General features: G+C 36.1%; 1 long non-coding RNA gene across 1 annotated transcript; it reads right to left on the reverse strand.

The window, feature by feature from the left end:
• Positions 1-461: 461 nt before the first annotated feature.
• LOC150103448 (uncharacterized) lies at positions 462-5,180 on the reverse strand. Its single transcript, XR_016548868.1, has 3 exons — positions 5,126-5,180; positions 2,740-2,855; positions 462-607 (listed from the first exon to the last, which is right to left on the reverse strand). It is a non-coding gene; the product is annotated as an uncharacterized LOC150103448 (long non-coding RNA).
• Positions 5,181-6,133: the final 953 nt, after the last annotated feature.

A 6,133-nucleotide genomic window follows, 5' to 3' on the forward strand; every position in this document is an offset into this window, starting at 1 on the left:
TTGGAGCCATTATATGAGGTGCACTGATAAAAGGCATCGTGATTGTTGTCTTTTTTCTCGTCAGGGGGAGCCACTGCCGACGCCGATTGCGATGAAGTGGACGAGAGGGAATCTAAAAAGAACAAATCGGCTTGTAAATATACATTGATGCTACCGAAATCTATAAACTATTGTTCAGAGAGAGAGAGAGAGAGAGAGAGAGAGAGAGAGAGAGAGAGAGAGAGATTAATTCAACTTACTGTCTTTTCCCATTTCCTGAAATTCTTCTTTGTTTTGTGTTTTACAAGATTCATGGATGCTGGTGTTGTCTGTTGCGGTGATTTCTTTGTCTTTCTGTTGCTCTTCTTCGTCTTCAGACTCAACATCTCCCTCGCATCTGGTTCTGGGTTCCCATGTCATTTTATTTTCCTTTTTGAGACGTCGTCTGGCATTCGCAAACCATGTGGACACTTGAGTTAAAGTCATTCTTGTAATGATGGCCAACATGATTTTTTCACCTTTGGTTGGATAAGGATTTTTACGATGTTCCTGAAGCCATGCTTTAAGGGTACTGGTTGTTTCCCTAGAAGTGTTCTTGCGACGAACACGAGACAGATCAACTCCAAACCTACGATAAAAAAAAAAAATAAAAAAAAAATCTGAATAAACATAAAAAAAATATCGAAATGTACAAATGACATTCTAAACATATTTCAGGATTAAAAAAAATCTTTGGTGCAAGACATTTAAGAAAGAAAATCGGTTGCTAAGATAATATATCTGCACTGCTTCGTTTAGAAATCATGCGCATGTGCATAAATTTGTTCTCTACGTTTGAAAAACCACAGGTATAGAAATTAAATGCGATGAATGAGATTGCGTATACATTTTTGTATCAAATTCTAATATTAATCCAGTTTATTAAACTTCATTTTCAGTACTTAAAAATATTGATAATCAAATCACAGGTTTACCATTTTCTTTCAATTAGGATTTTGTTAAATTTAAATAAAATAAAACCACCTTAAGTTACAAATAATTCCATTCATATATATTTCGCTGTGTTTTTAAGGGGTGAAGTGAAGGATAAGTTCAAATTTAGCGACTTCTCAGTGACCTCAACTAAGATCTGATAAAGAAGACATCCAGGCTCTAAGTAATATGTATCTTTCGGTTGATCTCGGTTTGTGTTGAAGCTATTCCGAACACCCTTCCCTTATTCATCCCTTTAATTCCATCCTTCCGGTTCACATAATTTTCTCGTATCTTAACTTCCAATCTGTGAGGAACTAGAATTTCATTTTCAAGTACAAGATGATGACATCAAATTCCTTAAAGACAGATGCGAAGGCAAACAGGGAGATTGTGGTGTCGACGTAATTATGGATCTCATGAAAACATGATTTATGATCGTATATCAAGATGATAACTCCCAGAGTTAATTATAATTGGTCGTCGCTTATGGCCATAGCTCGTTCTACATAACACATGAACTTTTACAAGATACGCTTGCCTTCTTACAAATTTGAAAGAAAATAACTCATAAAATTTTAACCAGGTTTGGAATTTATAGCAATCAAGATTAAGAATATCGGTTACACTTCCTGATTCGAAAAAGGAAAGTGATAGATTGGATTTGGCGAACCCTGAAAATAATTCGGTGATTTTCAATCTCTAAGTTTCCCATTTTTGATTCTACTAAATTTGCTGCACAATATCCAGAAGGGAAAAAAAAAAAAAAAAAAAAAAAAATCCTCCCATTTGGATCATGTGCATGAAACACCCCAGAATAAAAATAAAAATCCTACGTCATAAATAATTCAGCTGCATAGGTTCTGCAAAAATTCCAAATGCTTCTTTTATTTGAAGTTTGTGCAGGTACTTGCGAGCAGAATAAAATAAATAAAGACGATCTGTCATTTCCATTTTGACTTTGGTTCTTGCATAAACTCCGAGTGCTTTTTATCCCATTGAGAGTTTGCGCAGAAAGTTATACATAATAATCTTAATAATAATGAAGATGAGACATTGCTGTAGATTATAGCTGGAGACATCATTAGAGTTACAATATTCAGTTGCATTCACTGTCTGTAGGAGCTATTTCTAAATGATGCATGACACCAGTCAATATCAACTTTTTTTCTTTTTTTTTTTTTTGGAGTTCTCAATTCCGACTTTAAGTCTGAACTATCTTGGAGAACCTTACATAATACAGCCCATTGTAACAACAAACTTTACCCGAAAAGACAACTTAACGGGTTAAGCCTAACCATTCCAGAATGTCCTTTGAAGATGATGAGAACAATATTGTTGTGATGGCCACAGCCCGGAGATTCCTCGAGAATATTCAAGGGTATTTTGTGCCCCAGTAAATAATATAAAGAATACAATATTAAGTAATGCAAAATTATCTCATTTTTTTTTTCATTAGTAACACTGCTTGCCACATGTCATCACCAGACGCTAATAACATTATTCAGGAGAAAAACATTTAAAAGCATTAATTCGTAAAAAATGAAATAACATTATACTGAATTAGAATAAATTATTATTTTATTTAATTTTATTTTATTTTTACAATTTGTTTATCTTATTTATTAATTTTTGCTGCGATGCGTTAGTCGTAACTGAAGCGATAACACCAATTCATATACATACGATTGTTTTATAGTATACATTACGCCTTTGCTTTTATAACATCATTATGATACAAACATTCAAAAGCTTAAATGGCTGATCATTTTAAAAAAAATTACTTACCCAGACTGAAACGTATAACTGTTGAACGCCAAAGAATCACATCCATAATACCACGAGGAAGGATACAGAAAATTCCTAAAATTATCAGCGCCCTCTTTGATGTCCAAGTTAACATTCTAGATTTAAAAAAAATAATAATAAATTATTTTCACTAAACAGGAAAAATATCTTTTTAAACATATTAAGGAATTTCTCAAGCATTACTATTTCGCGATAATAAACCTCGTCAGATAGCTTTTTAACATCAAACATCGCGAATAGCAATTGATATTTCCCCTTCGTGACAAATATATATTATTCTAAGTAATACATTTACAATTTCTCTCACCTCCAGTCTTGGACTTCAACAGATCGCTTCATCTTGTTACCAAACTCCTAAACGATCTGCCAGAGGGGTCCATTAAGACAAATATTTCGGAAGCATTCCCTAACGGAACTACATGTGTCAACAGCGCCATTTACTACAACGACATAAGTCAAACCAGACCTTTGGAGGGCATTTTTCTTCCGCCAACCAATGCTCTAGGGGACTAATGTCTGTTGGTGCTCTAAATATAACCCTTCCGGTTATCTTTAGGAGGTGTTGGGAAGGGGGGGTATGGGGAAAGAAGGGTCAACGGGAAAGCTGATATCGAGTAACACCGTCTTCGACTAGAAGGCAGTTAAAAGAAGGGAATTTGGTCAGTTACGAGGTGTTAACAGATCTCAAGAAATTGGCCTTCCCTCTGTCAATAAGATCTACAGTCCTTCTAACCATTCCCACTCTCCGGCATCAGTCACCAGGGACTTCCGAGAAATCCTAGTCAACTGCTGTATTTGTGCATCCACCACATCAGTATGATCACGAAGACATGGGCATCAGCTGAAGGTGTCGAGTGAAGTGAGATAAGAAGGAATAGCAGAGTACCATTAAGGCGATCGAGTTTTCCAGATGAATCACAATGGCTTGATATTAGTAAAAGATCTTTGGGTGATCCAATACGTATGCAGTGAAATATCTCGCCGATTTTGCTGTTGGATAAAGAAGATATAAGGATAAAGAATACAATGATCATTATAATCATCATCATCATCGTTTCTTTCTGCTTCAAATCGTCGTTCATGGTAATTAAAAAGTTTTAGCATTGGAGTTGATCTTATTGGGACACCAATAGTCGACCCACAGTTGAATAATTTTCGGTGTTATCTTCGTCTGTTTTTACAGGAAGCCTTCCATCAAAGCTTAAAATGTTTTCAGAGTTTTACTAATCGTAACTCAATATCTCTCAATGCGTTTCTCTCTCTCTCTCTCTCTCTCCCTCTTTCTCTCTATTTTTTTAATTATCTAATTTAAAATTTTCTCTTTTTGTCCGCTTTTAAATTTCTCTATATTTCTTTTCATCTCCACTCCTGTTTTTCTCTCTTTAACTTTCTCTCTCTCTCTCTATTAAAATTCTTCTTTCTATTTTTCTATCTTTTTAACTTATCTTCTCACATTCTCTCTGCTTTTCTTTCTTTTTTTTAACGTTCTTTTTCTCTTTCGTTCTTTGTCTTTTTATAATAGTTAATCTCTCTCTCGTGTCGCTTTTGTTTTTCTCTTATTCTTTCACACTGGACAAACGTAAAGAGGGTAAGAACGGCAAAGACAGTAAAAGATTGACCAAATAACATAACATACTGAGATTATGATGCAACAAAAGTTTATAGAAAATGTTCAATTGAAACGTCACGAGTAAATTGATAGAAAGCAGGAGTGGTATGCAAACTAAAGTGGATTTCCTTATTATATTACATAATTCTCATTTATTTTATGCAGCTTAATTTAGGAACAGTGTTGAGAGACTTGAATACTAAAATCCAGAGATGGTGAAGATAAATCCCACTAAATCGTACAAACGTTTCACAGAGGACTTTTTCAAAGTGAGCAGTTTGAAGAGATAACATGAAACCAACTGCGTGGTTCACATGAGTGGAATCCTTCCTAAAGGAATGGAAAAAAAAAAAAACCCTACTTTATCTCCATTTCCTCTTCTGTTTTTTTTTTTCCTCCCCTAGCAGTAAACAGGGAAGGCGGAGTGCAGCACGTGAGCGGATGCCTTGCAAGTTAATCGTTTGCAAATGCTGTTGAAAGCAAGCCGGAAAATAATTATCGTCACGTGACCCCGCCGCCTTCGCCACCGAGAACGGAAGCTGACGGACGTGAAACTCTCTCTCTCTCTCTATCACACACACATACAGAAACGCTAGCAAACACAGTGACCTTTTCATTAACCCAATAAGTCTGAAGTTTTGATAGCAAAAGTTAGGCTTAACTGATACTGGTCATTAGGCCTAAGATGATGTCAACAAATCGTGCTTAGGTCTAATGCTATGTAAATGAGCAACTGTAAGTATAATAGATACTCACCGATAGAGTTGTGAGGTGCTCCTTGTTAGGGGAAATAATCGTTTGTTCTGTAGCAAAGGGCAATCCACAAATTGCAGGTAAGTGATTGGTGCCGCAGGCATTGGTCGATCCGCAAGCTGTCAGTGTCTGGTATTGGGGATGAGGATTATACTGACACGAACAGACCGCATGACCTGTGAAGGTATCCGTCATCAAAAGACGATCATCACAGCACGGACCTTCGAAAGTGGACACGTGAGTTTGCCTGTGAATAGGAAGCTGGACAGAAAAAAAAAAGAAAAAAAAACTCGTTATCTTGTGACGTCACCATTTATAATTTTCTTAAATTATAAAAGAATTGGGACAATTCGAGAGTGTTTGAGTTTCAGTCTTTTACTGAGATTCCAATTCTTATCGGATGAGTTCCCTATTCAGTTATTCAGTGCATTTTCCTCTTTAAAATGTCAATTAATGGAATCACCATATTCCGGTGCTCTTATCTGTCTTTCTGAGAAAAAGAAATTTTCAGTGGGCATGCAAAAACTGGTCGGACGATGTCTACAACACCCAGACGGGGTGTAGAGCCGTATTTAACGGGAATGCATGAGAGGATGACATCCGGTCATAAAACCAAAATTCGCTCAATGAGAGGGATGGTCAAGCAGAACGTCCCAAAAATAGCGAAGGGATAAAAAGCCGGAAACAGGACGAAGGAGACCGCTCATGAATATCACATAAGAAAAGAAAATTAAACACGTGAATAGAGCTGGAATGAATGGTGATGGAATAAGCAAACCAGACTGTTTACTACTTCTATATTTCTTTTTCACGCGCCTGTATTGAGGTTAGTAGCAACAACGCCCTCTAGTTGGAAAGACATGAGCTCGAATCGAGTTCCAAGCCTCAAGGAATTTTTCTAATTTTTAGGAGAATTGTCTATTTCATAGGGACGTTTAGTTGGGTTTTTCTTTCTGGACAACACTCCGGTTCGCCCCTGGCACATTAAAATAAAAAAAATAAAACGAATAC

Source organism: Typopeltis vanoorti, chromosome 9, assembly GCF_054136105.1.
Source record: "Typopeltis vanoorti isolate ZY-2024b chromosome 9, IOZ_Tvanoo_1.0, whole genome shotgun sequence".
Taxonomy (NCBI): domain Eukaryota; kingdom Metazoa; phylum Arthropoda; class Arachnida; order Uropygi; family Thelyphonidae; genus Typopeltis; species Typopeltis vanoorti.